Below are 8457 nucleotides of genomic sequence, written 5' to 3'. Positions count from 1 at the left end.
AGCAAGGGTAGCAGGGACTGGCCTCTCAAGGCAGGACACCCCTTTCACCTGGGTGTCTGAGGGAAATCATATATCTCTACAGCCAGGATAGAGGGGACTTGTCTCTCCAGGTGGGAGGACCCTCCCAACCTGGTATCTGAGGGAGCTAGTATGATGCCCCAACCAGGGTAGAGGGAGACTCGCACCTTCAGGCGGAAGACCCTTCCCACCTGGGTGTCCAGGGGAGCTCATATACCACCGCAGCCAGGGTAGCAGGGACTCGCCCCTCCAGGCAGGAGTCCCTTTCCACCTGGGTATTAAGGGAAACTCCTATACTGCTGCAGGCTGTGTAGAGGGGACTCTAGCTCCAGGCTAGAGACTCCTCACACTTGGTTGTCATGGAAGCTCCTACACTGCAGCAGCCAGGGTACAGTGGACATGCCCCTCTAGGTAGGTGACCCCTCCTATCTGGCTATGAGGGGGCTGCTCTTATACTTCTGCAGACAAGATAGCGGGGACTCGCCTCACTAGGCAGGAGATCTCACAACCTTGTCGTCAGGGGAGCCCATATACAGCTGTGGGCAGGGTAGAGGGGACTTACCACTCCAGGTGGGAGACCCCTCCCACCTGTGTTTCTAGGGGAGCTTGTATACCGCCTTAGCCAGGCATGAGGGGACTTGCCCCTCCAGGCGGGAGACACCTCCCACCTGGATGTCTGGGGGAACCTGTATATCTCTGAAGCCAGGGTAGAGGGGACTCTCTGCTCCAGGAGGAAGACACTTCCCAACTGGGTGTCAGGAGGAGGTCCTATATCACCACAGACAGGGGGTCCTATACCACCACCTCCAGGGTGTATGTGTGGGGGGAGCTTGTATATCACCTTAGCCAGGGTAGAGGGGACTCTCTGCTCCAGGAGGAAGACACTTCCCAAATGGGTGTCAGGGGGAGGTCCTATATCACCACAGACAGGGGGTCCTATATCACCACCTCCAGGGGGGAGACCACTCCCATCAGGGTGTATGTGTGGGGGGAGCTTGTATACCACCTTAGCCAGGGTAGAGAGTATTTGCCCCTCCAGGCGGGATACCTTTCTCACCTGTTGGGGCGAGCTCATATACCACCGCAGCCAGTGTAGAGGGTACTTGCCCCTCCTGGCAGTAAACCCCTCCCACCATGGTGCCAGGGGGAGCTTGCATACAGCCACAGCCAGGGTAGAGGGGACTCCCTCTTCCATGCAGGAGACCACTCCCGCCTGGGTGTCTGTGGGAGCTCATACACTGCCATATCCAGAGAAAGGGGACTAGCTCCTCCAGACAACATAGCTCTCCCACCTAGGTTTCCCAGATTGTATTCTGCCTTAGCCTTGGTAGAGGGGACTTGCCTCTCAGGCGTCAGACCACTCACACCTGGGTGCCCGGTGGGAGGGGTCATATATGGCTGCAGCCAGGGTAGCAGGGAATCGCCCCTCCAGTAGGGGAACCCTCCCACCTGTGTGTATTGTGAAGCTCCTATACCTCTGCAGCCAGGATAGAGGGGACTCACCCCTCCTGTTGGTAGACCCCTCTAACCTGGGTGTTGGAGGAGAACTTGAATACTGCTGCAGCCAGGGACACCTGGGTGTCCTAAGAACTCTCATATGGCACCAGACAAAATAGAGAGGATTCGCCCCTCCAAGTGAGAGACTGCTCCAACCTGAGTGTAGTGGTGAGCTACTATACCTCCAAAGCCAAGGTGGAGGAGACTCGCCTCTCCAGGCAGAAGACCACTCTGACCTAGGTGTCAGGGGAAAATTGTATACCAACTTATCCAGGATAGAGAAAACTCGCCCCTCCAGGCGGGAGCCCCTTCTCACCTGGGTGTCAGGGAGAGCACATATACCACCGCAACTCAGATGAGGGTACTTGCCCCTCCAGGTGGGAGACCCCTCCCACCAGGGTGCCAGGGGAAGCTACTATAACCCAGCAGCCAAGGTAGAGGAGACTCGCTGCTCCAAGCAAAAGACCCCTCCCACTTGGGAATGGGGGGGGACTCATATACTGCCACCACCAGGGTAGAGGGAACTCACCCCTCTAGGCAGGAGATCCCTCTCTTCTGGGTGTCTGAGGGAGCTCATATACCTTCTGTAGCCAAGGTAGAGGGGCCTCATCCCTCCAGGTGGAAGACCTCTCCCACCTGGGTGTCCTGGACGGGCTCTTATGCGGCTGCAGCCAGGGTAGAAGGGAGTCGCTCCTCTTGGCCAGAGACCCCTTTCACCTGTATATCCAGGGGAGCTCCTAAACTGCCGCATGCAGGTTAGAGGGGATGCTACCCTCCAGGCGGCAGACTCCTCATACCTGGTTGTCTCGGTAGCTGCTATACAGCAGAGCCAGGGTAGTGGGGGTTAGCGCCTCCAGGCAGAAGACCCCTCCCACCTAAGGTATTCGGCCTTAGCCAGTGTAGAGGGGACTAGCCCCTCCAGGAAGGAGTCCCCTCCCACATGGGTGTCTGGGAGGGGGCCTCATATATAGCTGCAGCTGGGGTAGAGGCAACTCGCCCCTCTAGGCGGAAGACTCCTCCCACCTGGGTTTCAGGGGGACTTCTTAAATCGACACAACCAGGGTAGAGGGGACTCACCCCTCCAGGCAGGAGACCCCTTCCAACAGGGTTTCAGTAAAAGCTAATATACCACTGCAGCCAGGGTAGAGGGGACTCACCCCTCCAGTCGAGAGATCCCTCTCACTTAGGTGTCAGAGAGAGCTCCTATACAGTCAAAGCCAGGGTAGAGGGTAGTCGCACCTCGAGGCAGAAGCCCCCTCCCACCTGGGTGTTGGGGTGCTCATATAGAGGTAGAGGTTACTTGCCCTCCATGTGGGAGACCTCTTCCACCTGGCTTGTATACTGCCGCAGCCAGGTTAGAGGGGACTCACCCCTCCATTTGGGAGATGCCTCTCATCTGGGTTTCTGGGGAGCTCATACACAGCTGCAGCCAGGGTAGAGGGGACTCACCACTCTAGGTGGGAGATCCTTCCCATTTGGATGTCAGGGGGAGCTCCTATACTGCTGCTGCCAGGGTACAGCAGACTTCCCCCTCTAGTGGGAAGACCTTCATATACTGTAGCAGCCAGGGTAGAGGGGACTCGCCCCTCCAGGCAAGACACGCCTCCCACCTGGGTATAGGAGTGGAGATCTTATACAACTGCAGCAGTGTAGAGGAGACTCGCCCCTGATGGCAGGAGACCCATTTATTCTGGGTTTCCGGGAGTTGTATACAGCCTTAGCCAGGGTGGAGGGAGAAGTGACCATGTGCCCCCCTCCCTCATGCAAGACCACATAGGAAATTCTTTCTAAGGAAATGTATGTATGGCTAGAGGTGGGAGGAAATGCCAGAGAAAACTGTGTAGGTATCTTTAGAGGACCCTAGGATAGAGAAGCCTTCCCAGGGATGACTTCTGGACAGTGATAAATAGTCCTCTGAGATTAGCAGGAGGCACATGCAGTCATGCTGGGAGAAGGAAATAGTTCCTAGGAGCCCCATCTTCTCACACTGTGCTCTCTCCTACAGCATCTGGACCTTAGCATGTTCTCCCTAAGGAAATTCAACCAGCATGGTCTGCCATGCTTACACATACAATCAGCCTCCTTACAGGTGAGGTCCTCTTGTGCTTTGGCTCTTGCCAGTGTCCTGGGGGTGACCCTGTGTTAGTCTGACCCGCAGAATGTGGTTACTGCAACCTCAGACAAAGTTTAAACTCTCCTGATGCCCATTCCTCCTGTTCACTCCCAGGACTGGCCTCACTCCTGAACTCTGTACAACCCCAGCTTCTCTCCTGGATTCCTCTAAATGCCCCTCCACTGCTCCTTTCTTGTTTAGGTTTCACAGAGTATCAGCCCACCTCCTGAGGACCCAAAATCTTCTGTCACTGGAGAGCCTATTGCAAGGGTGTCCAGCCTCATTCTGTGCCAGTTGTGCCAAAAGGTGTCCTGTCCTGTGTCTCAGATTGGTGGCATTGACAGAGCATGGGAAGTCATGGCAGGTCAAGTTTGTGTTACCAGGTGCATTGTTTCTGTTAGAAGAGAATCCATCAAACCCAAGCTTATCTCCCTAATGCAATATTGTAGAGAAATTGTGTGAAACTTTGTGTGGATGCAGGCTTCTTAGGTATTTAGAAACCAAGACTCATCTGTCCCATCTAATGTCATCACAGATAATGAAAGACTTCTGCCAATGGGCTGTTTTTTACATGTGTTTTTTCCTTTGTTTTAGGTTCCTCACTGCTCCACTAGCAGCTTCCATTTTGATTGGTTTATTTATTCCCTATCATACCACATTTGTTACCTTTTATATCCTTTTATCTATATTTGAAATTTATTTTTATAGTGGTTTCTATGTGTTTTACATCAATACCAACATATGCAACATGTATCTCCTCCTACCCTCATCTCTTCCTTATTGTTTATGATGCTGTTGTCACAATTATGATGTGCACACTGGAATTTTTGTGTTCATTTCCATTATTGATTTAAACTATGAAATTTTTTCTCCTGTTTTTAATTTATAATATAATATGTTAGAAACTAAAATACAAGGATATGTCATTGTTAGGACTTATGTTCAGCTATGTAAATACCTTTAGCAGAGATATTAATTTCCCAGGTTCTCAAGTTCCCATCTCTTACCCTTCTTAAGTCTTAGGACTCCCCTCAGTATTTCATGCTGGGCAGGACTACAAGAAACACTAATGTGCTCTGCAACTGTCTCATTTGTGGTGGTCAGATCTTCTTCACTGTGACCATTTTACGTGACAGGAACAAGTTAGAGGAGGGCAGATTAATTTTTGGCTAATGGCTTCACAGGTCCCCATAAGCTTCTGACTCTATCACAGAAACAGCATGATAGAAAGTCATAGTGGAATATGTAGAAAAATAAAACTAGACCCTATTTCTCACATTGCACAAAAATTAACTCAAAATAAATCAAAGGGCAATGGTGAGCCATGTGCACCAGCAGCAGCAGCAGTCTAGGCCACATGGAGAACAGGGGTGGAGCCTGCCGGGGCACCATAAGGACAGGACTAAGATCTCTGAGCAGGTGCCATTGCCAATGAATTTTCATTGGCCCCACACTTCTTTGCCAAAGCTTGAATAGTCATGGTGGCCTTGCTCAGGAGAGGCAGCTTGCATGAGCAGGGCATGTTCCCCTCTTAAAGGAGCAGGTCACTGTTGTGCAGGCAGGTGTGCATAATGAAGCTTTGGCACCAGGCCTGTTATCAGCTCCAGGGTTGCCATGGGCAAGGATGGCCCTAGGCACGCGCTGAAAAGCTGGGACCAGGCTTTCTAGCATGAGGGCAACCAGTCTCTGCCACTGGGAGCTGTGGTGGGAGGGCTTCTGAACATAGGCGGTGAAAGTGGCCCTATAAGCAGATTGGTGTGGGCATGGCTCCAGGCAAGTTAGCAAGCCTAGCTCTGCTTGTTGCCTCATATCTGACTCCTGCTGGGCTTCGGGCTGGCCACACAGGCTTGTCCTACCCCGTACTTCAGAGCTGAAACCAGTGGGTTAGTGGTGCCATACTAGCCTGAAGGACTGCTGGTGGGCAAAAGGATCCCAGGCCTGTGGGGCACAAGAAAATGTCTGTAGGGCACAGCTATGGCCACAAGGCTTGGCCCAGTGGCAGCCTCGCATGACAGGAAACTTCTCTTTGTGGGAGTCATGACCACCCAGAAATACTTCAGACTCCTGCTGTGGCTGCCTTCAGAATACGACCTAAAACAATTTCTGGGAAAGTGGAGTTTTTCTCTAGTGAGTGTTAAGACACACCTGTACCATTTCCAATTGTGCCACTATGGGGTGTGGATGGCACTTACCCACCCCAGAAGACTTTCATGATACTCGAGTATATGCTTGAGCACTGCTTGGACAGTGATCTGGGAAGTAGATGATGATCTTTACATCAAAAGAGATCATCTGAAGAGTTTCCTGAGGAGTTTAAATATCATTGAGTCCCTGCTCTTCAGGCAGACAGGACTGAGCATTACAGAAATGTTTTGGGTCTTGTGAGATATATCAGCTTTTTTTAATGAGCATTCTGAACAGAACAAGAAGGGGTACATCTGAGATCTCCAGAACAGTAAGATTCACTAAGCTATCATGCTCACCCTGAACAAAAACCCAAGATACCTGTACAAACTGCACAGCTACATTCTCAGTTGCCAAATTACAGAGCAGAGTTATCACACAATTCAGATTCACTGAGAAATCATCCTAATGAGCAAATACAGCAACACATAGATGCATAGAGGACCATGCATAGGAATTCCTGCTTCCTTCATGAGGTTTCAGTCCTGCCCTCAAGAGGAAGTTCTGCAATGAGAATTTCTGACTGGGAAGAATTTGTGTTTGGCTGTGGACCGTTAGCCACCCTGTACCCCTCCCTCCCAAGAAGAATGGACTCAGCCTAGATGGAAGCCTTGGTTGACATCATCATGATCAAGTAGTAGAAATGATCAAGGCCACCACCAAGACCCGGATATGTATCATGAACTTCAAGGAGATCTGGTGTGGCTATCGCCCTGTGGTGAATTCCATGCATGGGGCAGAGTACATTCTGAACCTACTGCTTGTACACAGGAAGTATAAAGGAAAGATGTCAGTTGCTGTGAGGAGGCATGCAGACCTACAGAATATTTTCAGCAAGATACAGTTAGTGGAGCATGAGGAACTAGAAACTCAGGAGCTGGCCAACAGAATCAACCAGAAGTCTGGATACCTGTTCTTCCTCTCCAATTCCCTGAAGTAGCTTTTTCCCTTCTACTTCCCTGGATCCAAGAACAAACACAATGAGGTCAAAGATGAAAATGTCATATACTGGTGCCATTATCTGGACATTTTGACATGTTTGTGAGGTTTCTGGAAAACTTAGGAAAGACATGTCCCATCCCAAGTCAGCACGCCAAAGTGGTTGTACTACTTTTTTATTCTGATTCCAACCCTGATAAGGCCAAACTAGTGGAACTGATGAGAAATTATAGCAGGAAGTACCCTAAAGGTGATATGAAGGTTTTGCCTTCGTCTTCAGAATTTTAAATTATTCTGACCCTCAGGGTAAGATCTTCCCATTTCATAATAAATCTTTGCACTTCTTCTGTGAAGTTGACCTGGTGTTTACCATGGAACTCCTGCAACAGTGTTGAGCAAATAGAGTTTGGGGCCAATAAACATATTCCACAATCATCTTTAGACAGTATGATTGAAAGATTATTTATGATGGGAAAGTTCCCAGGGACAACCATTTTTTTTCCTTTTACTCAAAAACTGGCTTCTGGAGAAACTATGGGTTTGGCATTACTTGTAATTATAAGGGACATCTTGTCCAAGTGGGTGGCAATTTCCATCCATGGCTGGGGCTGAAGGATGTGGACATTTTCAATAATGTTCTCCAAGTATGTTTGAAGATGTTAAGAATCCATTAGGTAGGAGTAGTGCATGTCCAACACTCTGTCTTCCATGACTCCAATCTGGATCCCAAACAATACAAAGTGTGCTTGGGGTCCAAAGCATCATCACATGGTTCCATGCAGCAATTAGCTGAAATGTGACTGGAGATAAATGATCCAAGTTACAGTAGCAGCCAGCCTGATGTCCAGCTCTGCTGGACAAAATATTTTTAATTATCTATTTTTTTTAAAAAAAATTGTAAGATCAACTTTTGAAGTCCATGCAAGGATATAATTTCTAAGTGTTTTTCTTACATAGGACTCCTTTAAATTGAGATTTGTGAACAAAATTATGATTAGTCTTTGCCTTTGAACACATCTTCCTTGTGAACATGATGTGGCAAACCAGCTTAATTCTGATTTGAAAGTCTTGGATGAAATTTTTTTTTCATTTCCTTCCAGGCCCCTTGTCTACAGTCCTATGGCAAAAACATGAACATTCTCATGAAATATTATTGTAATAAAAAACCAAAACACTGTAAGATTCTGTTTTGCTAACATTGCACAGTTTCTAACTTTTGTCTGTTTTTACAAGTTTTTTAAAAGCCATCTCAAGTTCTAGAGCAGGAAGTAGAGCAGCGAGTGCAGGTAGAAGGGTCCTTGATGTTGCAGCCTGGCTTTATGGCTGTGTTGAGATGGCAAAACTTTTAAGATCTGGGGCTTGTGGAAGGTCTCCAGTCATAGTGTGCCCTTCAAGGTGTTAATGGAGTCCCCATTCCTCTCTCTTTTCCTCTTACCCTTACCTGCCATGTGGTGGGCAGAACCTCTCTACCATGTGCTGCCCAACATGATAGACTCCATTACTTCAGGGTCAAAGTGATGTAGTCAACTGCTCATGGACCAAAATGTAGACACCTGAAAGGAAGAAGAGACCTTTTATTCATATTAGTTCATTATTTCTGGTGTTTGTTAGGATGATGAAAAACTAACACTGCAGGAATGCAGAACCAGAGTTGTATCCCTGCATCCCTCCTCCTGTAACAACCCCTGCAGCCTGCCACTGGATGT

The 8457-nt window shown here is 48.9% G+C and overlaps 1 pseudogene; it reads left to right on the top strand.

Annotated features, from left to right (window-relative positions):
• The first annotated feature begins 5602 nt into the window (after positions 1-5602).
• Positions 5603-7623, top strand: LOC144372849 (chondroitin sulfate synthase 1-like; annotated as a pseudogene).
• The last annotated feature ends 834 nt before the right edge of the window (positions 7624-8457 follow it).

The sequence above is a fragment of the Ictidomys tridecemlineatus genome, unplaced genomic scaffold, assembly GCF_052094955.1.
Source record: "Ictidomys tridecemlineatus isolate mIctTri1 unplaced genomic scaffold, mIctTri1.hap1 Scaffold_174, whole genome shotgun sequence".
In the NCBI taxonomy this organism is placed as follows: domain Eukaryota; kingdom Metazoa; phylum Chordata; class Mammalia; order Rodentia; family Sciuridae; genus Ictidomys; species Ictidomys tridecemlineatus.
The sequence above is the reverse complement of the archived record's forward strand: the minus strand, read 5'-3'. Positions and strand labels throughout refer to the sequence as shown.